The 27,889-nt window shown below is 38.0% G+C and overlaps 1 long non-coding RNA gene across 1 annotated transcript; it reads left to right on the top strand.

Moving 5' to 3' along the window:
- The first annotated feature begins 1,965 nt into the window (after positions 1-1,965).
- LOC122472193 lies at positions 1,966-11,868 on the top strand. Its single transcript, XR_006294378.1, has 2 exons — positions 1,966-3,264; positions 10,566-11,868. It is a non-coding gene; the product is annotated as an uncharacterized LOC122472193 (long non-coding RNA).
- The last annotated feature ends 16,021 nt before the right edge of the window (positions 11,869-27,889 follow it).

Raw genomic sequence — 27,889 nt, 5'->3', positions numbered from 1 at the left:
GGATGATGTCAGTGCCTAAATTTCCGTTAATACTTTCAAAGTGTGCTTTTTTTAATGTAAAAAAATACGTTTCATGAATTGGAAAGCCAGTGCTTATTGAGATACACAATGCCTTCGAGTGAGCATTCCAAGAAAATGAATATCTCATTCTGGCATGGATTGTTCTTTCTTCGCCATTCCTAGTCAACACAGCCACATTTCTTCAGTTACATGTCCTATTACCCCCGAGACTCCTGGGCTGTCCCACCCAATAGCATTAAGGTTGCTGTATTACCATAAAAGTCTACCCTGTGAGTGAAACAAATGGGCTACGTTAGCACACAAAAAAAAGCAGCCTCCCCTCCTGGATTGAAGAAAACATACACCCAACATTGTGGTTGCTGGAGTTTTGGTCTTCCTGAGAGGATGATGACTTCCAAAGTGCAAAAAGCTTTACCCCAGTCCACAAAGACTTCCATAATCTTTGTGCTTTTTTTTCCCTTTACAGTATTTTAATGCATAAAATCTTAAATCTAAATCTGTCTTTGAGATCAGGGAGAAATATTTAAACATTTATGCATTCAGTTCATGATTCAGAGATTTATTTATAAGACTGTTGATTTTGGGACACCCAACTCTTGCATTTAAACTGCCGAAGTGAGTCATGTTTGTGGGAGGTAATTACTACCAGAAAGTACAACTAACTTGTAAGCTTCTCTTTAAAATGTCCACTCACAATCTACAATTACTGTAAATAACAGGCTACCAGGACTCTTGCCCTGTTTCATGGCTGTATATATTTATTATGAGTGCATTAGGCTATACCCAAACATACTTTTGTCACAGAGGGGTTCTTGGAGGAGAAACGTGTCCATTTATTAAAGTGTCAGTATAGATTTCTGAGGATGTAGGTTTGAAAAGATATATCTCAAGGTTTCCCTTCCATTATAGGGACCAATGCCCAGAGAACAGCTGTCTCAAGAGTAAGAATAGATTCCAATTGGTAGAAAATGTATACATATGATTTGTGCATCATTAAAGATCAGGTCCAACCCCCTGAAATTAGAGGAGGAGCTTCCTCTTTTCAACACCTCAGTGCCTCTGTCAGGCTGATTTTGTGTCTTTCTAAGGGGTTCTCTGATCCTCCATTTAGGGAGTGAGGAGGCCCGTGCCCATCTGACTAGCAGCAGAGTGGGTAGCTTCCTGTGGGCCATGATGCCACAGTTTCTGAGAACATCCTGCAGTTAAAATATTCATGACTGATTCTTTATCAGTCAGTGCCTAAGATTTCACAAATAAGATGTCTAGAGAGCTAGTAGTGTGGAAAGGAGAAAGAGTAGGAGGGAATTCGGTGTCTGGAGTCAGCTTAAATAAGAAACTGCTACGGCAGGAATTGGCAAAGGCATCAGAAAGGAAAGGCTGAAATTTCCATAGACCAAGCTCCAGCTGCTTGATGGTTTTACCCTGCCTTTGACCTAACCTTGCTTAATACAGCTCAGCTGTGATTAAGACTGTGAGGCCTCCCAGTCTCCTCCAAAAGTCCTTGACTCCTGAGCCAAACATATACTCTTCTTTGGTGGGTTTGAGACTTAACCTTCGTCTGCCTACGGCTCATCTGGCTTCTTGGAACTGTCCACATTCATTCATTCTGCGATCACTTCCTTGTCATTTATTCAGCAACCACTTACTGACTACACTCTATGGGTCAGTTGTTGTGCTAGGTGCTGGGGTACATCTGTGAGCGTCACCCAGTCCCTACCGGGGAGATAACCATAAAGAGCAACAATTTCAAAGCTGTATGATAAATGCTACTTGGGGAGGGGGCAAGCGTGTAGACCTGATCTTGGAGAGCAGAAAACACTTGCTGTGAGTTCCCATGTTTAGGCAAAGACCTAAAGGAAAGTAGGAGATAGGCAGGAGACATGGGGCGGGGGGGGGGGGGGGGGGGGAAGGTAAACTATTCAGTGCAGGAGAAGAGGTGGAGGTCAAAGCCCGTGAGAAACAGGAAGATCCAATTCACAGAGAAGTGTGATTAGTTCTCAGTGGGCAGAGCAGGGAGTAAGACGAAGGTGGAGTGATGACTCTGACGGCCCTTTCTTGCCACGTTAAGGTGTTCGAACCTGAGTGGGATCTGTCGAAGGGTGCATCCTGTACACTGTGTTTCCATGAGAACAGCCATTTAGTGGATGCTGACACACTCCTATCTAGGCATCTAGGCTTGGCGCTGAGTGACTTAATAAGCTCTCCGCCATTTGGCCAAGCTTTCTGACTCTCCTGACCTCCCACGGTTCACCTCAGCTGTGACCAGAACCAGCGCACTGTTGGCATGGTCCGAGCGCTGGCATTGCCCAAAGTTCTTCCTGCCTCCTCCATCTCTGTGATCCGCTGGGCCTACAGCACACCGACAGGGCTCTAGTTTACATGTTTATCAAAATTCTCTTGCTTCATTTTGACTCGAAATCTGGACCATGTAAAAATATATGAACTTACTGTTCATTCAACAAGTATGAAGTTAACCGTGCGCAAGGGAGTATGTGTTCCAGGTAATACAGTAATGGGCAGAAAAGAACTAAGCCTCCACTTTAAGGAGTTGATATTTTAGAAGAAGACAGCTATCAGATGGTGATAATTATTGTGTAGAAAATGGTTATGAAAACATGATCATCATGTAAAAAACTTAAGCAGGCAAGGGCTGCTGCAGGATGTTATTTTACTGGAGAATTATAATATGCATACACACAGTGGAATAGATATGTGCTATCATACCATGCACATGTACCAACAGGTTTGTTAACGACCTTATTAGAGAATTCACATAACGACTTTGAAATCATAGACTTTGACAGTCATGTCATTGTCGCTTATAAATTTCAGTTTTCATGAATCTTTGATTTTTAGTTTATTCAGTGTGTGATTTTAATTTTAGCCTTGCAGTATAATAAACAGGATTTTGCAATAATCCTGTAGTCTAAATGCCTGTGGCTTAAAGAACATGACTCGATGCATTTCTGAACTAGGATTTTGCTTTACAAAAATAAGAGCTCAGCACTTGGCTATTTATATTTTATCTTAATTTTCCATTTGGAATGATGGGCAAGCATTCCTTGTACAACCTCGTGATCAATAGTAGGGATTTTGATAAGGAGTGACACAGTCCTCCGCTATCTGCCTAATAGGAGTGAAGAAAAGGGGAAGAGAGAAGCAACATTTGAAGAAAGAGGAGCCGAGATTTTCCAGGATTGGACGACAGCACAAACATTCAGATACAGAGTGCACTAGTAGCAGGTGAGATAAATGAAAATGAGTATACAACATAGTGAAGTTGAAGAACATCAAGACTAAAGAGAAAAGCCTTAAAAGCTTTCAGGGATAAAAGATTCCATGCAGAGGAGCACTTGATAGACTGACAGAAGACTGTCATTACTACAATAGCTGTGAGAAGACAGTAATGTCTGCATGACCCTGAGAGAAATTAACTGTCAATCTAGCATTTTATCTTCAGCAAAACTATTTAAAATGGATAAATAGGCACTTTTCTAATTACAAAGATTTAGACAATTAACCAACCAATAGACTCTCAACGTAGTATGTACTTAAAAAAAAAAAAGAAATGAACCCAGAGGGAAGGTTTAGAACACAGGATAATGATGAACACAGATGTTGGTAGAAATAAAAGATAGTATATTAACAACTGACTGCTAGAAAAGTTTTTAGGGTTATTAAAGATAAAAAACTGACGCTTTCAACAACAATATGAAGTGTTCAGTGGGAGAAGGTTAAAATGCTGAACTTTAAAAAGACATTACAGGTAGGAATATATTTTTAAAGTTTAGTGGTAATCACCAAAAGAATAGAATCTATAGCTTCTTTTTTAAATTTTTTAATGTTTATTATTTATTTTTGAGAGAGAGAGAGACAGAGTGTGAGCAGGGGAGCGGCAGAGAGAGAGGAGACACAGAATCCGAAGCAGCTCCAGGCTTCAAGCTGTCAGCACAGATCCTGACACAGGGCTCGAACTAACGAACCGTGAGATCATGACCTGAGCCGAAGTCGGACACTTAACCAACTGAGCCACTCAGGTGCCCCAGAATCTATAGCTTCTGAACAAGCAGAAGGGGGAAACAGGAAGATCAAAAACGTTATTAATCCAACAGAAGACAGAGAAAAGGGAACCTGCAAAGGAAATGAGAGTAAATTAAAATTATGAATGTTAGAAATATATGCTATATATCAACAATCACAATAGCTAAGAGTGGATTTAACCAGGAGTTGGCAACCTTTTTCTGCAAAGGACCAAATAATAAATGTTTTAGGTGTTGTGGGTCACATATACTTTCTTCAGTCCTTTAAAGACCTAAAAAAACCATTCTTAGCAAGCCATACACAGATTACCAGCTGGATTTGGCCAATGGAAGGAGTTGGTTGACCTCTGGATCAAAGTTTTAACAGTCAAAAATTTCCAGATTGGACTTTTTTTTTTTAAGCCAGCTATATACTTCTCGTAAGAGAAGAGCCTTAAAGCGCATAAAGGACTTATGATAAAGGGTGGGGAAATATATACTTACAAGTATATTAACTGAAGGGAAGCTAGCTGGCACCCCTGGACACAGGATTCAAGTGCAGGTAGTTCATTTTGGAGGGGAGGGTGCTGTGTCTCAGGAAACACCTGCAGGGAAGTGGTGACATGAGAAAGGGAAGAGAAGAAGCCAATTGATCAAAGATGTGTTATCAGCCACTTACCACTATGGGCAACTGGAGAACAGTCCCCTGAGGAACTTTGGAAGACAGAGCAGAATGTGCCTCAGAGACATTCACCTGAGGAGCAAGGAAGCTTGAGTATTTATTGACCAACTCTTGGACCATCATCGTTGAGTGGTGACCCTGGGGACATTAACTCTCTGGCTCTCCTGGCTTGCCTTTTGGATAAGTAGAGTGTTCTACCAAGGCTAAGAAAAAAAAAGCCCTCGAGCACAAAGTCACAGGTTCTTACAGCAAGCAGTCTTTACACATAGAGGTGAGCGCTGAAGTGACATGCGTTGGGCAAGGTGTGCATATTCTGCTACACTAGTCCTACATTAATAGAAGTCAAACTGAATTAAGGGCAAAAGGCCCTGAAAGGGGAAAATGGGAGATTACATAATAATAGAGGAACAATCCACCAAAAAACCAAACCAATCACGAATTAGCTCGAGACCTAGCATCAAAAGATGCAAAGCAAAAATTGACATAATTACAGGGATCAATTGACAAATTTATAATCCTAGTTGAAGATTTTAATAAACCTTTATAAGAAACGAATAGATCCAGCTGACAAAAACTAGTAAGGAAAATAGAAGATATGGTGGAAAATATGAAATTGCAATAACGTACAAAATGAATGAAAAGGGGGGAAAATTCTGACTGAAATGGCTCCCACTGGGCTAAAATCAAGGTGTCAGCAGGGCTGTGTTCCCTCTGGCAGCTCTAGGAGAAAACCCATTTCTTTGCACTTTGCGGCTTCTAGAGACCACATGCATGCCTTGGTTCGTGGCACCTTCCTCCATCTTCGAAACCAGTTGCCTGACATCTGTAAAACTCTCTCTGACTATCTTGCCTTTCTTTTTTATTATTATTATTTTATTAATGTTTTTATTTATTTTTGAGACAGAGAGAGACAAAGCATGAGCAGGGGAGGGTCAGAGAGAGGGGGAGACACAGAATCTGAAGCAGTCTCCAGGCTCTGAGCTGTCAGCACACAGCCCCACGTGGGGCTCGAACTCACAAACCCGAGATCATGACCTGAGCCGAAGTCGGACGCTTAACCGACTGAGCCACCCAGGCACCCCATATCTTGCCTTTCTTTTTCACTTCTAAGAACTCTTGTGATTACATTAGTTCTGTGCAGATAATCAGGATCTTCTCTCCATATCAAAGTCCTTAACTTAGTCATGCCTGCAAAGTGCCTTTTGCCATGTAAGGTAACATAATCAGAGATTCCAGAACTAGCACGTGGAGTCTCTGAGGGGGTCATCATTCCACCCACCACACAAGCTGTATAAAGTTTTGCACCCTGTGCATTAGAGACAGAGATACATTTCCAAGACTGATTTAGATTGAGAAACTTCAAACCACATTCTTTCTTCAGATGGGTTTTGGAATTCTCTTTTAGTGCTATACTAGAAGTTGCCACATAAGGTTTAGGTGAATTGTTAAGTGTAACCAACCACAGTATAAAATAACAAACCCTAAAAGTTGCATGTAAGAGCTGCTCTGGCACCTTTATTTCCTCACTTCCTCCATATTCACTGCAGGATTTGCTCTCACCTATAATACTAGAGAATGAATCTTTGCTTACAAACAGTGTGGACAAGTCATTTTTCTATCGTAAAACACAAAATTAATATGGTTGAGCTGATAGTTTTATATACAGTGCTATATACATCCTTCCATAGAAAGTACACTTTCTTTTCACAAACTTTAGAATATTTCTCCTTATTAATTATGTACTAAATAACAAAGGAAACAGTAATTTTATTTTTTTTTAATTTTTTAAATGTTTATTTTTGACAGAGAGAGAGAGAGAGAGAGGGAGAGAGAATGAGCGGGGGAGGGACAGCGAAAGAGAGAGAGACACCGAATCTGAAGCAGGCTCCAGGCTCTGAGCTGTCAGCACAGAGCCCGACATGGGGCTCGAACTCACAGACCTTGAGATCATGACCTGAGCCAAAGTCGGATGCTCAACCGACTGAGCCACCCAGGCGCCCCACAATTTTAAAGAATTGTTAAGATATAGAGAAATTCTCTAACCTGAATGAAATTAGAAGTCAACAATATAAAGATGGGGAAAATATGCTTGGAAACTTAAATAACATAAGCTGAAGAGGAAATCACACTAGAAATTACAGTTAGTGCTAAACAGGAAAGAACGTACTACATAATAAATTGCTAAAGCTATGACACTTAGCAGTGAAGGTATAGCACAAAAATAACTTTATAAAAAAGTATAAATTTAAAATAAGCCAGTGATTGGGTTAAGACACTAGAAGAAAGCTGTAAAATGAAGCCAGGAAATATAAAAGAAAAGAAATAACTTTATAAAAATTAAGTAAAACACAAAGGAACAGTAGAGAAGATAAACAGAACCAGAAACTGATGTTTTGAAAAAACTACTGACAGATCAAGATTTTTTAAAAACATAAATGATTGCTGGGGCGCCTGGGTGGCGCAGTCGGTTAAGCGTCCGACTTCAGCCAGGTCATGATCTTGCGGCCCGTGGGTTCGAGCCCCGCGTCAGGCTCTGGGCTGATGGCTCAGAGCCTGGAGCCTGTTTCCGATTCTGTGTCTCCCTCTCTCTCTGCCCCTCCCCCGTTCATGCTCTGTCTCTCTCTGTCCCAAAAATAAATAAACGTTGAAAAAAAAATTTTTTTTTAAATAAAAAAAAAACATAAATGATTGCTCTGAACAAATTTATGCTCTGAATTTAAATATTTAGATTAAAATTTTCTTTAAAAAGAATCACAAAAATTAACCAGATGAAAAATTGGACAACATGAATAGTCTAATAGTCATTAAAAAAGATTAAATTGGTAAACAAAACTGTCTTCCCCTACCAAAGAGACATCGGGTACTGATGATTTTATGGCAGAGTGCTATATCTTTAAGGTGCAGATAATCTCCAACTTACATACATTATTTCAGGGAATTGGAGAAGAGGAAAAGCTACTTAGCTCATTTTAAAACCTAGTGTGCTGTGGAGATCAGGGAAAATGTAATAAAAGAAAACTATAGATCCATTTCATTTATGAGCACAGCAGGAAAACATCCTAAACAAAATAGTAGCAAATCAACTTCAGCAGTATTTATGTTTAAGTTGGGTTCATCTCAGAAATGGATGGGTGACTTCAGAAGGAATTCTAAAATTTTTTGATGTAACTACATTAAAAGATTAAGAAAATCTCTATGATTATCTCAGTAATCCCAGAAAAAGCACATGTTAAAAAAATCAATTCATGATGATTTTTAAAAATCTTAGCAAACTAGGAGCAGAAAACTTAATATTCAAAATGTACAATAATCATGCATATTGATGAAACTTTAAATGTGGTTTCATTAATGTCAGGGACCAAATAAATATATTTCATGTCACCACTTCTATTCAAGAGTGTACTAGCTGTTCTAGACAATCCAATAGACGAACAAAAACATAAGAGGTACAAGAATTGTAAAGACCTGAAATGTATTTATACACATATAAAACCTAAATGTAATATTATTTCTAATAGTAAATCAATAAAAATTCTAAAAGTAATTTGAAACTTGGTCCAAATTTTTGGATAAGCTTAGCATAATTAATAACATTCCAAATAATCTATTAGAGAATCATCACATAAAACATATTTTTTCCAATGACAACAAAAACTATAATTTACCTAAGAACAAATCCAACAGAGATGTACAAGACAATTAAAAAGAAAATAAAGCATCATTGAAGTAATGGGAATCTCAAATAAATGGAAGAGTCTCAAATAATTGGAGGAATACATGTTTTTGGATTGGGAGATTTATTATAATAAAGAAGGCAATTGTTTACAAATTAATTTATAAATTCAATGTAGAATCCAATTCCATTTAAAATATCATCCCAGTTTTATATAGAACTTGATAAATGGCCTTAATGTTCATATGGTAGAGAAAAGAACAAGAATAGCCAAAATACATTTAAAGAACAAGCTGGGAAAGAGATCAATGATTTTGACAAAATTATACTGATTAAGTATACTGCACCTGGGTGGTTCAGTCGGTTCAATGCTTTGGCTCAGGTCATGATCTCATGGTCTATGAGTTCAAGCCCCGTGTTGGTCTCTGTGCTGACAGCTCAGACAGATTCTGTATCTCCCTCTCTCTGTCCCTCCTCCGCTCATGCGCACTCTCTCTCTCTCTCTCTGTCTCAAAAATAAATAAACATGAAACATTTTTTAAGTATACTGATTAATACAATTTTGGCACAGGGATAGACAAGATGCCCAATGGAATAGGATACAGAGCTCAGTCTCATGCATACAGTGACACTTAATATTTGTCAGGAGCTGTATTACTGATGAGTGGCATAATAAAATGGTGGTGGGAAATTAGTTATCAATATGGAAAAAGATAAACCTTAATTCTTTGCTCATTCCCTAGGCTGAATTAAATACTAAATGTGTAGAGCAGCATTCTAAGAATTCAGAACATAGTATTAAAAATGTCATTAAAATTTGCAGATGGAAAGAGAGTTCTTAAACAACATACAAAAGAAGTCAAGGACAAAATTGATAAATTTGACTCCTTTAAAATATTAAACTCCTTGGGGCGCCTGGGTGGCGCAGTCGGTTAAGCGTCCGACTTCAGCCAGGTCACGATCTCGTGGTCCGTGAGTTCGAGCCCCACATCAGGCTCTGGGCTGATGGCTCAGAACCTGGAGCCTGTTTCCGATTCTGTGTCTCCCTCTCTCTCTGCCCCTCCCCCGTTCATGCTCTGTCTCTCTCTGTCCCAAAAATAAATAAACGTTGAAAAAAAAATTAAAAAAAAATAATAAAATATTAAACTCCTTTATAAAAAAGATACTATAAAGTTAAGATAAAACACAGACTGAAAGAAGATGTTGACAATGCACATAGTTGACAAAGGGTCAGTTGCCAGAATAGATAATGATTCCTACAAATGAAAGAAAGAAAGAAAGAAAGAAAGAAAGAAAGAAAGAAAGAAAGAAAGAGTTCAATAATATAGGCAAAGTATTTGGTGGGGGACAGTGAGGAATGAATAAGCCAAGTACTGAGGATTTTTAGGGCAGTGAAAATACTCTGTATGGCACCATAATCATAGGTACATGCCGTTATACATTTGTCCAGACCTATGGGAGGTACACCACCAAGCGAGAACCATAATGTGAACCATGGACCTTCGGTGATAATGTAGGTTATCAGTGTAGGTTTCTCAATCATAACAAATGTACCACTTTTGAAGGAATGCTGATAATGAATGTGCGGGTGCAGGTGCATATGGGAAGTCTCTGTAGCTTCCCCTCAATTTTGTTGTGAACATTGAACTGCTCTAAAAGACTGAAGTCTTAATTTTTAAAAGTAGGCAAAGTTATATGAGATGGCAGTTTATAGAAGAGGAAAAAATATTGTGGTCGTGGGGGGGAAGCATAGTTACAGGGCTAAGGGAGTGTAGAGTATATGAAGAGGATAGTTGAAGTAATGGGTCTTGGAATCCAAGCTGGATAGGAAGGAAGTAGAGAAAGGGAGAAAGTGAGAGCTGAGGGGATAGATATTTCTCTGAGGTTGCAGAAGAGTGATAGTGGGGGTTACCTGAGCCGGCAAGGTAAAGGACAAGGTGCTGTTTGGAGAGCTTTCCACTGGTGATTTTGTAGTGGAGCTTTTTTTCCTCACTTAATAGTATACCCTGGATGTTTTTACCATTTCAAAAGTCATAGTTCTGTGTCACCCATTTTAATATACAATTCCATTTTTCAGATGTATCACAATTTAATTAACCAATCTCTTACTGTAATCAGTTTTAAATTATAGTAAAAAGTTTATTATTTAAAGTGCTTATGATCCTTCCAGAAATCCTCACCAAGAAGCCTGTGACTTCCTGGAGACGGTGGAAGAAGCCCTGTGATTCTAGAGAAACTCAAGACCAAAGCTACTGACTGACTTCCTCACGGAGGGGGCACAGCCTGGAATATTCCTCTGTACCCTCGAGTCATGTTGGGAGAGAGATCAGGTTCTTCTAACTTGCCCATTAATGTATATGAATTACTTAGTTAATGCCACAATATTCACTGAGTTGCTTCTGTTTGAAAAGAGCTGTATCAGACCCTATAAATGTAAAAATGCTGTCCAATGTAGAAGGTATAATTGGATGAGGACATAAGTTACTACAATGCAAAGTTAAATCAGAGGCAGATATAGCATGAAGTGAATGAAACTACAGTGTCAGTGCCCCTCACTTACATGGGCCCCTTCTGATGCTCTAGGAGAAACCCTATGAACATACTTATGTGCTCATACATTTTGGTAAACTTTGCAAAAGTGAGAATTAAGAAAAAAAAACTTCAGTTAAACTGTCTTTTTCCTGTCTTACTTCCCCTACTGTTGAAATGCCCAAGGACATTTTTGAGTCCTAGCAAACGAATTGTACGAAGGACACGTTTAGCTGAGTTTATTGAAATATACGTATGGGATCATAAATACTTCATTTCAGAATGACCTGACTGCCAGCTGCACTCGTGGAGGAGTGATTTCTAGAAACATCTTACTACCCCTGTGCTGATTCGTTGGGTTCATGGCTTGATGGTATAGAACAGAGGCTTTACCGTGACAGGAACATGCCAGGTGGCACTCAGCCCAGGAAGTAGGTGGGTACTGGAGGAGACACCAGGGTTTGAAGTGTACATGAGGCAAGAAAATAGTCTGTGGAGAATTCTTCTAATCAGACATGTAAAGCTGTGAATGGAGGGTGTCATTCTCAAAAGTGCCTGGTCAGGAATACTCTTAACGACACAGCATAATCAGTTATACACTTATACGTGCACTAATTTTTCTTTTTGTTGGTAATTGCATAAAATGAGGCACAACCTGGTGGCAGCACTATAAAGAGTAAGTCCATCTATAGGTGAAGTTGTACATTCTATTCATTCCAATTATCAGCAATAAAAAATGTGACCAGCCATTACAGAAGAAAGACTGAATTATATTTCCATTTTCTCTACAGAAAATACTATAATTAAGTAACTCCAATAGGCAGTTACTGAATGAAAATGTTATTTTTCCAGATTTTATAATAATTATTACATTTGTTAACTTGTTAAAATTTGATTTGGTTGTGATTTCTTTATTCTAAATAAATATGCATTTTCATATCTAATTTTGATTAATCACTTTCAACTATTTTTCCTAAAGAGGTTCCCCGAAATTACTTAAACTTCAGGACCTGCAGAAGTTTTTACTAGATCTGCCCCAGTATAAAGCAGTGAGCATCATAAAGGGGAGTTTTTTAAATTTTTTTTATGTTCTTTAAAATTTATTTTTGAGAGAGAGCGAGCGCACGAGTGGGGGAGGGGCAGAGAGAGGGGGAGACACAATCTGAAGCAGGCTCCAGGCTCTGAGCTGTCAGCACAGAGCCCAACGTGGGGCTCGAACCCACTTCATGACCTAAGCTAAAGTCGGACACTTAACCGACTGAGCCACCCAGGCACCCCATGAGAGAGAAATTTAAGGGGATCTGTAGGAGTTCGTAAAAGGAAAAAATATCCATGACAGAGGTGATCAAAGAAGGGTTTTATCTGAGCTATGATAAAGCAGAAGAACCTGAATTCAGAGATAGGGCAAACGGTGTTCTAAATGAAACAGGGAATTCTTCATAACTTTTTTTTAAGTTTATACACAGTGTAGTTTTAATGAGTTAAGCATATGGCTATCCCAATAGCCTTCTACACATACAATTACAAATACATTTTAGTGAAAGATCTTTCTAGAAAGATGATTTTTTCACAGCGTAATTTCAATGAGTTAACCATACAGTTGTTCCCATAGGCTTCTTCACATATGTTTACAAACACATATCTTTTTATTTATGTATTTATTTATTATTTTAAAATTTTTTCATGTTCATTTTCATTTTAATTCCAGTTAACATACAGTATTTTATTAGTTTCAGGTGTATCAACACTTCCATACATCGTCCTGTGCTCATTTTCATAACTTTTTAACAATTTCTCTCCCTGGATCTACTTACTCAAATACTTGTTTGTCATTGGCACACCCCTTTCATGACCTTCACACTCTTTCTGATTCCATATCTAAAAACCTTTTCTGCTGGTGTTTTGTGGACATGGGCTCAAATAACAGATTAGCACAAACTTGGTGGATGTTCAAGAAAGAGAAATTTCTCAGGCTGGATTCCAGGTAGGAGTCCAAACCTAGAGAAATGTGACAGTTCTATAATGTAGTCCAGGTCTATTTCATAAATTAGGCCAACACGATCATTACATAAACAATGCAAACCTTCTCCCCCGTTATTTAATTATGACGTAATTAGTGAACAAGAGTTAGAGTCCTATTTTTGAGCTTTAGGCTGGGTCCCCCTCAAGCATACATGAGAAGGAAACAACCATAATGGGCAGAAGTCAAGGACAAGAAGAGTTTCTCCTATGCAGTAGTGTGGCCTAGATACCATCCCATCACACCATATCCACGACAAGATCGTGTGTGTGCATGTGTGTGTGACAGAGACACACACACAGAAAGACTGAGAACAGAGATGGAGACTGAGATAGACCCACCATGTTCTGCAGTGGTTAGGGGATCCCTGAAGGAAGTGCCTGGTACTCTGTATCTCCAGTTACTTCTTTCCCCATCTAGGACCACTTCTTCCACTGGTAGGCTCAGCCTTCCAGAGGTCTGGTGATTCATCAGGCAGTCCTAGGGGCCTTTGAGTTTGGATGACTCAGTATTGAGTGAGCTTACTGTGAACCTAGCTGACATCAGCGGGGAGAAGACAGCATCACAAACATAGACAGTCAGTCCCTGGGGTCTGAGAAACAAGGCTGGAGGCAGATCAAACAGCTGAGTAGTTGCTGAGTCATAGAAGGAAGAACCGAGTGCCCTAACTGCTGGAGATGGGCGTATGGGAGCAATGAATTCTGACTTCCTTCTTCTCAGGGGCTGATACTCCAGGTTCTGCTGAAATGCTGGGCCATCTGACCAGTCATCTGACCAGTTCTTCCCTATCATTGCAACTTGGTTCCAGTGACTGGGATCCTGCTTTTTGCTAATGACTAATCTGCTTTCAATTCACTCCTGCCTTGGTTTTCCAGGCCCCCTGGATTGGTGGCTGAGCTCTGGATTTCTAAGGCATGTTACCTGCAGCAAGAATGCCCCATGCTTGCTTTTCCCAGGGTGGGATAATTGTGTGTGATCCTGGCCAGGCTTCAGTCCTTGTTCTGCCAGTCTCTTAGGCACCTCCTCCTGTAAGACTTCCGATGGGAATGTAGAAGACACACGCTTACACAGTTGCCAGGTGTTAAATGCTGGGGACTTTAGTATTTGCCATTTAATGCAATTTCCTCCTTACAACTGTCCTCAAAGACAGGTCTATTTTACAGATAAGGAAGCAGAGACTCAGAGGTTATATTACGTGTAGGTTTCACAGATGATCAACTTCACTCTGGTTTTACTCTATCCTCCTTCCATGAAACGTGCTCTTTTTGCCCTTCTTCAGAATCAAGGGTAATAATATCTACAGGAATGTTTCAAGAATTAAATTAAATACTCAGTTTGAAAGTGCCTAATGTTATGTTTAACAAATAGCAGTTTCCTTATTTCATCCTATTCTGACTTGTATTTAGAAACCCTGGCTCTGCTGACAGAATTTGGGCTTGGCACACCTCCAGTATAGCATCAGAACACATAGTAGGTTGTGGTAGGTATTGGATGGATGAATGAATGGATAGTCAATAGACGTATTTAAATTCCACTTAGGGTTTGTGAAACCTAAAGACCATCCTTCTCCCCCTACACTGTCCACCTTTTGACTGCCTACTATTTGGGCCCATAATCTGAATATTAGATCTGCTCTTTCACTGTATTTCTCTTCACTTGCAGCTGATCCTTCTCAGCTCATACTCACCTGTCCACAAGAACATGCTTATCTGTGTTACGTGTGCCTACTTACCAGGTCCCAGGCTCTTCTAGCTTGTCTATGCCTTTTCTTTTCAAGTCACCATCCTGGTATTTTGGACTAAGGAGGCTGAACAAGAGGGAATGTGTTTAGCCGTGTGAGTGGTCCTGAAGGGGCCAGTCTACTAAGATGTAGACTTGCGTAGGACACAGACAGCACTCAGCTGTAGTGTGGTTAGATCCAGGCTGTGCATGGCCACCTGCTGGCTCAGCACCTTTCCAAATAATTAAGCAATCTACTGAAAGCTGGGAATCTGGAATCAGAGAAAAAAGCTTTGGATAGAAGTACAAGTAAGAATCCTATAGAATCTTTTTCTGCTAGCCAGCAGTTCCATTAAGGAAATTTATCTTAGTGTTTTTGGAAGCATGAAGATTTTAGTAGAGTCATAGACACTTCCAGCCATTACTCTGTCCTCAGTCAGCAGATTCAAAGGAAGCTAGGAGGGAAAAGCCCAGGGCCCTGGGCCATCTGTAAAACCCTGGCACGACTGCAGCCGTGCCAGGAAGAGAACGCCTGGCCCCCGCTCCAACTCTGTTGCACCATTGTTAGGGGTCACAGGAATAACCTGGTACTCAAGGCAAGAATTGCCTTTAGATCTTGATTGATCTCCAAAATTAAGAATCTTGGAAAGGGAGAAAGAAGTCCACAGAAACAAGTCCCCTGGAGTAAAGAAGGATGCAGTCATGGAGCAATTCCCTGCTTTTAAAGCTCTCCTGTCCATGGCTGAGACCACTGAGTGGACTACCTAGAGACTCGACTCTGCCCCAGTCTCTAAGACCAGTGCCATTCCTAGTCAGGAAGGATATAGGAAGCCTTTAGGTATATGGGTTTGGGGGCTCAGCATCAAGTCAGCCTTGCTCTAGCACCCTCTGACCTGGCACTCCTGAATCTGGTAAAGGGATTCTTACCTTTGCTTTGTGGTCAGTTCACACCTGTGACTCAAAACTTCCAGATCCGCATCCTTATCTTACTCCCACACACCTGGACTCCCCCCTGATGGTGCCTTTTTGAAGCTTGCCTTGCTATCACAAAAACTTGCAGGAATAAGACTCCTCTGTTGCTTGTCAAACCTAAAGTAGAATCAGCTTGCTCAGCGCTGAAACGCTCTCTGACAGCCTGCTCTAACCCACTGGATCAGCCAAATTTTGCACCATAAGCCCACCAAAGCTCCACCTATCCAGACGTGATGTTTGTGCCCTGATCACGGAAAAGTAGAATTGGGTAGATTAATTCATCCATGCCCAACATTTCTATCTGCATGTAGAAGTCTGGCTTCTAGTTCTGCATGCATTCACTCACATCAGCCTTCCAAGACCTTGATATTGCACCATATGCCTTCATTTCAACAAACTAGCCAATTAAGGATCTTTAACTGCTGTGAAGCAATGAAAATTTCCCTAAACAATCACTATATAGAAGATCACTTCCAAGACTGAGATTTTGTTATCTCGTTTCAGGCATTCTAAATTAAGCCCTGGAGAAACATTTTACTGCTAATAAATAACCACTGGTTGTAATATGTGTTATTGCTGAGATAATAGGTTACATCAATATCTATTCATGTTATTGTAACTGGGAAATAAGAGCTGAGAATTCTACTCTGTGTCCCAGTATTAAGGAAAAACAAATGTTAATTTTCATGGTGTCATGTTTGGTTTAAATTATCTATTCTAAAATATAGGCATGTATTCACCTTCAATATAATGAATTCACTTGTTATCCAGCCACATTTGATTTTTATCAAATTTCTCTCAAAAAACAAAACAAAACAAAACACACATTTTATATGATAGGACACAGAAGAACCAAACAATCTATGACTTATCAGTTGGTAAATAACACATGGAAATTTACTGAGAGCGTTGATTAAATCTTTACATTTAAAAAAGAAAAGGGAGCTCTATAATAAGCTTTAATATTCATGTCTTGGAGGTCTAAAAAATCTTAGCTCATATTTTTGTGTGCTTCCTCCTTGCTGGGCTACATTTCAGAACGTGTTAATTTTTTAAAATCCTGAATCTTCTATATAGTCCAATTTGTAACAAATATTATCAGCTTTTCATGTGGAAAATGATTTGAGCCTCTGATTGACTTCTAAGGTTTGATTTGAGTTTTTAATCTGCAAAACGGGATTGCTATAAAATTAATTATTTTTCCCCAGCGGTTATTTTAAAGTTCAATTTAAAGAAAAAAATTGTTCCAAGGGCACCAGGGTGGCTCAGCTGGTTAAATGACTGACTCTTGATTTCAGCTTAGGTCATGATCTCTTGGCTCATGGTATTGAGTCTCCTGTTGGGCTCTGCACTGACAGCTCAGATCCTGCTTGGGATTCTCTCTCTCCCCCTCCCTCTACTCCCCCCCCCAAATAAAAATTAATAAATTTAGAATAAATAAATAATGTGTTCCAAAATAAATTTAGATGGTATAAAACTCATAAAACAATTGACTTTGAGTGAATCTAAAGCTACTCCAAGGCTTTTGTTTCTAATTTTATGACCAAGCACCTGTAAAGCCATTTAACTGAGTGGGCATTAATAGAGAGTGAACTGGCCATAAATAATCAGTGTTTTTTAATTTAGTAAAATGATTTTAAATTCAAGTTAGCATAGTTAACTAGTTTGATAGTCCAGTAAAATTCATTGTGGCTAAGATATAAATCTGTACTAAGCTTTCTAAAAGAAACACTAAAGCAACCACGTTACAGAAATTATGATGTTAAATAAAAAGGACTTTGAGTTTGCTGAAACCTGTAAAGACGGAACAAGAAAAGCATTAATAAATGGAAAATCATCTTAAAAGTTTTGGGTTTTCTTTCTAAACCATAGAGTAAATTTTGGCTTCTGGAACTGACCACTCTTCCCACTGAAGCAGCCAGGACTGAAGGACTAATATCCCAGAGAAAGCAGATATCGAAGACAGCTCAACATTTCCTCAACATTTGGCATCACTGGTCTCTGTAAAGCATGTAACAGATCTTAAGCTGTTCAGGGCAAAGTATAGGTAACTAAGCGGAAACAACTGAAACACAGAGCGGAATTTTTGACACTCTCATGGCGCTTGGGAAACAAAAGTTGGATTTCAGAGTCTGCCTTTAAAAGGGGAAGAAGCCCCCGTGAACAGCCAGGCTTTCACTTGGGATCACGGGAGTCTGCACCAAGCCTGTAGGTAAACCGAGCCTTATAAAGATTGCAACTCCATTTCCAGGCAACTCAATGTCTGGCTGGATTGAACTTATCTGATCACATTCTAGATACCTCACAGAGGATAGAGAAAAGCCTCTTTGGGAAAAAATAATAGTATCCAAACCCATACATTTATTTAAAAATCAAGATGTCTATCATTAAATAAAATATAAGGCATACAAAGAAATAGGACCCATATGTGACTCAGACATTGTAGTTATCAGATACTTAAAAATAATGGAGATTACTTGGGGTTCTTGGGTGGCTCGGTTAGTTAAGTGTCTGACTTCAGCTCAGGTCATGATTTCACAGATCATGGGTTCAAGCCCCACATCAGGCTCTGTGCTGACAGCTTAGAGCCTGGACCCTGCTTCAGAGTCTGTATCTCCCTCTCTCTCTGCCCCTTCTCCACTTGCACTCTGTCTCTCTCTCTCTCAAAAATAAATAAACATTAATTTTTTTTTAAATAATGGAGATTACTATGTTAAAAAATATTAAAATAAAGAGAAAATTTTACAAGAGTACTAAATCTAAAACAAAGATCAGGTGGAAATTCAAAAACCAAAATATAATAATGTAGTTTAATGTGTAAATAGATTTTATATTTAATTAAATTTATAATTAATTATAAACAACTGAAGAAAGGATTAGGAAATGTAAGTAATACGAATAACAAAATTAATCTAATTAGCAATGCACCTAATAATAATAGAACATACTTTTTTTTCAGGTTATATTTGCTAAATTTTATCAAAATTAGCTATTTGCTACACCATAAAACAATTCACAAAACATTTCTTTCTTTTTTAAAAATAATTTGTATTCTTAGGTTTTCATGTATTTTTTAAAATTGAAGTATATATTGACAACATATAATATTTAACAAATTCCAAATGATTGAAATGATGTTATTCTATGCAGTAGAATTACACTAAAACTAAAACAAAAAATAATCATTAGAAAATCCTCAAATATTTTGAATTTAAACAATTCATTAAAAAATAAACTTTGGGTCAAAAAAGAAATCCCAATGGAACAAAATGACATTTTGCACTGAATGGAAAAAAAAGTCTGGCATGTCAAAATATGAATGCCACTAATGCTGTGCCCGGACAAAAATGTACAACTATCAAACCTATATGTGAAAAAGAAGTTTTTAAAAATAGTGACCTCACTATTCACCTCAAAAAACTAGGGGAAAAAAAACTCGTAGCAAATTAAACTTGAGCATATAGGTGAAAATAAATAATTAAAATAAGAGCAGACATTAATAAAATAGGAAATGTAAATACAGTAGAGAAAAATCAACAAGGCTGAAATTTGGTTCTCTGAAAGCCTAAGTTCTTTGAAGACTGAAAAAGGATAAAAAGGGCCCACATAATCAGTATCAGGAGTTAAAAAAAAAAAAAAAGAAAAAGGAAGTCATCAAATCACACAGACATCTAAAAGATAATAGGAAATATTGAAAATACATTGAGGTAAGAAATGTACAAATTTTGATGAAGTGGACTAGATCCTAAAAAAATACAATTTACCATTGCTGATACAAAAAGAAAAATGGAAAATCTGAATACCTATTTAAAACTTAAATCTGTAATTAAATATCTTTCCACTTACAAATCTCCAGGTACAAATGACTTCATTTGTGAACACTTCCAAACCTGAAGGCAGATATAACACTAGTCTTAGAAAAATTATTACCAAGAATAGAAAAAGATAGTACTTTCCAATTCATTTTTATGAGGCCAGAATCATCTTGGTATCAAAGTATGGCAAGAACAGAACACAGAAAGAGGTGTAGGTTACATTTTTCTCATGAACATAGATACATAATCCTAAGTAAAATGTTAGCAAATTTACTTCAGCAATCTATAAAAACAAAAACACAAAAGGTTGGATTTATTCCAGGATTGCAAGGTGACTTATCATTATAAAAATCAACAAAATGCTACTCGCCATGTTAAAAAAGAAATTTGCTTTTATTTTATTTTTTTACATTTTATTTATTTTTGATAGAAACAGAGCACAAGTGGGGGAGGGGCAGAGAGAGACGGAAACACTGAATCCAAAGCAGGCTCCAGGCTCTGAGCTGTTGGCACAAAGCCTGAGGCGGGGCTCGAAGTCACAAACCGCGAGATCATGACCTGAGCTGAAGTCGGCGGCTTAACTGACTGAGCCACCCAGGCACCCCAAGAAGAAAATTTTATTATCACATCAAGAGATGCAGAAAAAGCATTTTATAAAATTCAACCCCCAACAATGATTTAAAAAGAAAGAATTTGGCAAAGTGGATGTAGAAGGAAAGTTTCTTAATTAGATGAATAAATACATACAAAAAACCCTGAGACCAAGCATTATACTTAAGTTCGGTGTATCAAAACTTTTCCTCCTTAGTTCAGGAATGAGATAAAGATGACTAACATCATCATTTTTATTTACCATAGTAACAGAGGTCCTAACTGGTGCAATAAGGGAAGAAAAAAGTAGAATGATTAAAAAGGAAGAAAAAAGCAGTCATTATATGTATAAAATTCAAAATAAGCTACTATTATCATTTATAAGTTAACATAGTGAGAACAGTAGATAAAAGATCAATACAAAAATGTTTTTTTAATCTCTGTGTACTAGCAACAAAGAACCATAAAAATGAAAAAAAATATATAACATTTAGGATAACATCAAAATTATCAAATATCTAGGAATGGGTCTATTGAAAAGTGTTCAAAAATGTTAAAAACATCATGGAAGTAAATTAAGACCTAAATCTATGGAGAATACCTAAATCTATGATACCATGGCCATAGATTGAAGACTAAAATTATTAAGATATCAAGTCTCCACCAGCTGGGGTATAGAGTATAAATACAGTCTCAATCAAAATTTCAGTAGGCATTTGTGTGTGTGTGTGGAAATCAACAAGCTTATTCTAAAAGTTTTATATGGAAATAACCAAGATAATCGTGAAGAAAAGCTGATTTGAGGAATTTATACTCTGATACATCAAAACAAATTATGAGAATATAGTGAAAAAGTCACTGTGCCGTTTGCACAAGGAGGGACAAACTGAGAAATGAAACATAATGGAAAGTACAGAAACAGACCCAAATATATAGCCATTTGAAAGATGTCACTGAAATGCAGTGTGAAAAAGATGGCCTTTCCAATTAGTGGTACCAGCTGGACCCATTGAATATCCATATTGAAAAAAAAAGAAACCACACTCAAAATCAATTCTAGGTGGATTTTATACCTAAATATGAAAGGCAAACCAACAAACTTCTGAAATAAATCACAGGGAAATACCTTCATGCTTTGGGGGGTAGGGAAGGACTTTTAAAAAACACCAAACGTGATAAGTAAATGGGACATAATAAATATCACAATTGACAAACAGAATGACACAAAATGAAGAAACTATTGATCTAATAACAATATTGAGAGAGGGAAAAGCAAGCCAAACTTTGGGAGATGATTTTTGCACTACGTATAACTTAAAAAGGACACATAAGTAAATGTGTAAAAACACTTGAAATTATGTAAAGTACTCTTAGAAAGAAAGAGAGATAACCAATAGAGAAATGGGTAACATATACAGACAGGTACTTCACGAAAGAAGATATCTAAATAGCGAATAAACATATGACAAGGTGTTAAAAATTATTAGCTATCAGATAAATGCAAATTCAAATTCAGAAGATGCCACTACGCATCCACCTGCATGACTAAAATAAAAGGGTCTGACAATACCAGGTTTTGGCAAGATGTAGACCAAATGGAAATCTCATATACTGCTGGCAGGTGTGTACATTGGTAGAAACCACTTTGAGAAACTGTTTGGCATATCAGTAAAAGTAGAATGGTTTTATACCTTGGGATCCAGCAACTTCACTTTGTAAAAAGTTAATTAAATTGTTAAGTATCTAGCAAGATTGATTAGGAAAATAGACACTAGCCATTATTATAATGAAAAAAAGGATACATCACTAAAGGTATATCAAAAAGTAAAATTAGTATTTCAGGATATTGTGGAAAAAAATTAAACCAAAAAAAATGAAAACCGAGATAAAATAGACAAATTTCTATAAAAACACAACTTCTTGAGTTTATAGAAGAAACAGAAAAATTAGAGTTGTCCTGCAATTACTAAAGACATTGAATCTGTAATTAAAAACTTTCCCCCAAACAAACCCCTGTTTCTATATGGTATTACAAATGAATTCTACCAAACATATATTATTATTTTGAGCAATTGATATAGAATGAATTAAAACATCTATTTGATCATACATGGTGAATGTATTTTCTCTCTTAAGGCAATGACACTGTGATATTGGGAGAGGGGAGAGGGAATTTGGCCCTAGAATGAAGAATAATTATATAACCATGATACATAAATACTGTTTGTTGATTTCCGATATTAGAATCAACGTATAGGCAAACCTTGAAATATGTTAACTATCATTTGAGGCAAACTACACAAACATTGGCTTTGACAATGTAAAAGTAAGATCTATCAAAGGTAGGTGTTAGAAATTGTATGAAAGGGTAGAAGCAATAATATTCTCCTATTGTAAAGCAAGAAATCAGAATACACAGTTGTTGAAACAGGAAGTAGTTTAGATGCAGTGTTTGAATTGACAAAGCTAGCCAAAAGAGAGGAGGTGGAAAAAAAGAAAAAATAAATAAAAACAATGACAAAACTACGAAATTTGAGAGGGGAGGGAAAGGAGATAAAATAGTATAAATGTGCTAAATCCTCATCATTCCTAGCAGAAATTCAATAGATAATAACCAAGGCTATACTTTATTATTTAGCAACATGGAGTTAATACCAGAGAAAATTAAAACAGAAATGGTGAAAAGTGTTTGTCTCTGATAAATAAGGCTGTCACAGGAATGGGAAAATTGGAAGGCTGTTCCTTTTTTTTTTTTTTTAATTTATTTATTTTGAGAGACAGAGAGAGAAAGTAAGCAAGCAGAGCAAGGGCAGAGAGAGAAAAAGAGAGAGAGAAGCCCGAGCAGACTCCGCGCTGGCAGCACAGAGCCCCACGTGGGTATCAAACTCATGAACTGTGAGATCATGACCTGAGCTGAAACCAAAAGTTGGAGGCTTAACCGATTGAGCCACCCAAGTGCCCCTGGAAGGCTGTTCCTTTTCATTATTAACACAATTCTGTATGATCTGAGTTTTAAAAATATGTGCCTATATTATAATAAAATGTTTTTAATTAAAAAAAAACATTAGACAGGGCATGAGGATAAATAGAGAAACTAAAATAACTCTAGCTTATGGCATCTGAATAAAATGGACAGCACAAATCAAAGCAGAAGAGAAAGATTTTTTAAATAAATAATGCTAGGAAAATTTTTATTTGCTGAGATATACTTGTCTCTTGCCATACTCCAAATAAATTCCACGTGTATGAATGAAATAAAAGGTAACAATGAAATCATGAAAAACTAGAAAAAAATGAAAGTGAACTCTTTCTTATTTCTTCTTGGACAAGTTTCCAAGCACTTTTTCATTGGAAGCAATGAAAAAAAAACAAAAACAAAAACAAAAACTCAAGGACGATAATTGATATATTTAACAACATGAAGTTGAAAGTCTTAGTACTGAAAAAAACCAACCTAACTTGTATTAAAGGAAGATAACTAATGGGGAAGTATTTTTAATAATAAGGAAAACAGTCTACTATATTGGTAACATGTTAATGTTAGTGCTTATTAATAATGAAAATATGCATTAAGAAGTTGTTTTGTCTGTAAAATTTAGAGAAATGTTTAAACAGAAGCTATTTAGGGGCACTGGGTGGCTCAGTCGGTTGGGCGTCAGACTTCAGCTCAGGTCATCATCTTACAGTCTGTGAGTTGGAGCCCTACATCAGGTTCTGTGCTGACAGCTCCGAGCTTGGATCCTGCTTCAGATTCTGTGTCTCCCTCTCTCTGGGCACCTCCCCTTCCTCATACTGTCCCCCCCCCTCAAAAATAAATAAACATTAAATTTTTTTTTAAAAAAAGAGGAGCTGTTTAGTGCCCATGAAGGTGGAACAAAATAGGGACTTTCAGATGTGTCTTGACATATTTTAGAAATAAATTTGTCAATAAGGATAATGAACTCAGAAAGGTCTGTAACGTTCAGCCTAGCAATTTCATGTCGTGTCTGTTGGCCTTCAGGAAAAAAATCAGAAATTCGAACCGGAGATTTATATATTTAAAATAGAAAGAAATTCAAAATCTTTAAAATGAGAGAGGAATGTTGAATAGGATGTAGCCATCACATTTACACATGCAACAAGCATTTATTGTTTACTATATGCCAGGCACTGGTGACGAAACAATGAACAAACAAAACTCCGTAGCCTCCTAGAGCTTACCTCCTAAGAATGTCCAATGATGGAGGACAATGTGCAAGATAAATAGGAATCTCTTGTAATCTTGATTTCGTAAAACAACAAGCAAAGAGAAAGAGAGAAACACACCAAACTGAGGATTAAAGGAAATGAAGTACGTAACAAGTGCTTGGCAAAGAGCGGGCTTTCAATACACGTCAGCTTTTCGTTTTTCTTGCAGTCTGAACCTTGACTTTGTCCTTTGCTGCTCCCCCTTCCTGCTATGGATGGTTTGGTCTGTTGCCATCACATCTTTGCATTTCTTTATAGGAAGTATATTTTTACTTTTAATCAAAATTTGCCATTGTTATTAAACAGGTTGCCTATTATTTTTAGAGAATTCCCATTTCTTTAAATAGTTCAGACCCTTAGGAAGAGAGATCTTCAGGCAGAAATGCTTCCTAGAGCACCTCAAAGCATCCCATGGAAGGAGTTGCTTTCTTTACCATGGAAATTCATAACTGCTATGTTTCTATGGTTACTCTTCTGCTTTTATTAATGCAAAAAATTTCCAGTTTTGGCCTCCTAAACAAAAGCAATGAGATGTGCTGATCATTGATAGCATGAATATATTATTGACATTTCCCCAGGCTACTTTTACTTATGGTGTTATTCTTTGTATGGTACAAGTCAATATTGTGCCAGATATGTGCATAGACTCTGATTTTCAAGAGTTTCTCAGGCAGCCATAAAAGTGCATGCTTGGCAGGTATTTACCCCAAAGGTGCCATACATGGGGTATCTTTTCTAAATTTAGATGATTATTTAAACTATGAGCTTTAGATCACTGGTATATACAGCATAAGAAGGAGAATCTCTCTCTTCTGGACTTTTACCTTCTGGACTTCTTGAGACGCTCACTTACCGGGAGCGCTTAATGGTGTGGATTATGTTGCAGCCTGGAAGTGTTTGGCTCGTATCTGCTTTCCTTTCCTTTTTGTTATCGCATACTGCTTCCTTGGTAATTGTAATTGAGGACTGACAGGTTCTGGGGAGGGAATCTGAAAGAATAGTCATTACATATACCCAATAGTTAGGGACTTGGTCCACAGGCAGGGAAAGGCTGATGGAGCATGAAATATTATCACTGCAAACAGGTTGTGTACTAGTCCAGCACAGAAGGCTATGGAAAGATGGAGTTGGTTTTAAAGGGCGTCTTAGTCTGTTTGAGCTGCTATAACAAAATACCACAGACTGGGTGGCTTGCAAACAACAGAAATTTATTTTTCTCTCCTGGTGGCTGGAAGTCCAAGATCAGTGGGCCAGCATGGTTGGGATCTGGTGAGGACCTCTTCCAGATTACAGACTGCCAGCTTCTCACTCTGTCTTTCTGTGGTAGGAGGAGTCAGGGAGCTCTCTGGAGTCTCTTATAAGAGCACTAATCCCATTCATGAGGGCTCTATCCTCATGACTTATTTACTTCCCAAAGGCCCTACCTCCTAAAACCATCACATTGGAGGTTAGGATTTCAACTTATGAATTCTGAGGGGGACACAAACATTCAGACAATAGCAAAGGGAATGCCAAACATTTCCTAAAATGGGTATAAAGAGTTAAAATAGCTAATCTTTACTGAGCGCTTACAATGTGCCTGGCAGTGTGTTAAGTGTTTTATATGCATTTATTCTCTCAATCCACAAAAATCCAGATGATATAGGTGCTACTTTATCAAACATTTACATATGAGAAATTGACAAATGGCAAAACTGAGACACAGAGAGGTACAGCAGCCTCCCCTAGCTAATAAAGGGCAGAACCGGGGTTCAAATTCACAGGGTGTCTCTAAGTTTGGCTTCCTGTTGGGGAAGGCATTCCAGGCATGAGATGGATGCAAAAGGGACCACGCCCCTCCTCCCCTGACCCGATTTCTGCCCACCTTTTTCATCTTCAGGCTGCTCAAAACCTGAATTGCCTAACCCTACCTCCCTTGTTTCTCAACTTAATGCCACATTATGAGATGGGCCAGTTGCCCTGTATTTTTCAGCAGTCATTGCCTCTCTCTGTTTTAGAAACCACCTGGAACCACACACATGATAAAGTTAAAGGTCATGAACATTTGAAGAACATCTACTTGTAGATCTCCCTCTCTTGCTCTCTCTCCCTCTCTCCTCTCCTTCTCCCTCTTCCTCTTTCTCTCCTTCCCTCTCCTACTTCCTTCCTCCCTACCTGTCTCCTTCTCTCCATCTTTTCCTCTACTAATAGGCAATTTTAGAGAGAAATATGAGACTTGGAGTTCATATTTGCAAATCAACATTCAGATAATCTTTGAACTCGGGTACCATTAAGCCCTATTTTGAATTTTTTGGTTTTTTTTTTAAATTGAAGTCTAGCTGACACACAATGTTATTTAGTTTCAGATGGACAACACAGTGATTCCACAAGTCTATAGGTTATGCTGTGCTCACCACAAGCATAGCTACCATCTGTCATCATACAACACTATTATAAGACCTTTCACTATATTCCCCCTGCCTTGTCTTTTATTACATTTTGAGTTTTGAGGAGCAACTAACAGTTATAAAGTTGCCTTTTAAACTCTGATGTTTTTCCTTGATCTACTTTGGCCAGCATGATCCACCTTTTGGTTGCAAAACTCTGCTATTTAACAGTTTTCACTCTTAAAGAAGAGAAATCTAGACTTAATAACTTTGGGATTGGTTTCATATTTAAGTCCAAGTGGTTACATATTCTCAGAGGGCAGAGGAGGGTTTATTTTTCCCCACATCCAATTCAAAGTGGAGACAGGTTTCCTTTCCGTCCCCTTCTGAATATCAGGGTTTCCTTCCCATTCATGCTTACTTAGGACTGCAGACTAGAGGATTCCAGGTGACTAGGGCTCTCCTGTTAAATTTCCCCTTGGGCTGACTTATGCTTTGTCTTCTGTCTTCTGAACCCTATGCAATTATCAAGGCAGAAACTCAGCATCTCCGGGGTGGCCACATACCTCAGGGAATAAATCGGATGGGCACTAGCCTCTGTCCCAGGATGCCCATCTTCACTTCCTTTGGGGCTCTGCACATCTCTTAATTTAACACAAACTGGTGCAGCCACTTTGAAAGACAGTATGGAAGTTTCTCAAAAAGTTAAAAATAGAACTACCCTATAATCCAGTAATCATACTACTGGATATCTACCCAAAGAATATAAAAACACTCACTCAAAGGGATACATGCATCCCTATGTTTACTGAAACATTATTTACAATAGCCAAACTAAGGAAACAGACCAAGTGTCCATCAATAGATTAGTGGATAGGGGCGCCTGGGTAGCTCAGTCATTAGGCATCCAACTTTGGCTCAGGTCATGATCTCGTGGTCTGTGAGTTCGAGCCCCACATCAGGCTCTGTGCTGACAGCTCAGAGCCTGGAGCCTGCTTCAGATTCTGTGTCTCCCCTTCTCTCTCCTCTTCCCATGCTCAGGCTCTCTCTGTTTCTCAATAATAAATAAATGTTAAAAAAATAAAAAAAGAGATTAATGGATAAAGAAGACGTGGCCTATATATATTCTTTTCAGCCATAGAAAAGAGTGAAATCTTGCCATTTGCAACAACATGGATAGAGCTAAAGAGTATAATGCTAAGCAAAGTAAGTCAGTCAGAGAAAGACAAATACCATATGATTTTACTCATATGTG

The sequence above is a fragment of the Prionailurus bengalensis genome, chromosome B4, assembly GCF_016509475.1.
Source record: "Prionailurus bengalensis isolate Pbe53 chromosome B4, Fcat_Pben_1.1_paternal_pri, whole genome shotgun sequence".
Taxonomy (NCBI): Eukaryota; Metazoa; Chordata; class Mammalia; order Carnivora; family Felidae; genus Prionailurus; species Prionailurus bengalensis.
Note: the sequence above shows the minus strand (reverse complement) of the source record. Positions and strands in the feature narration are given on the sequence as shown.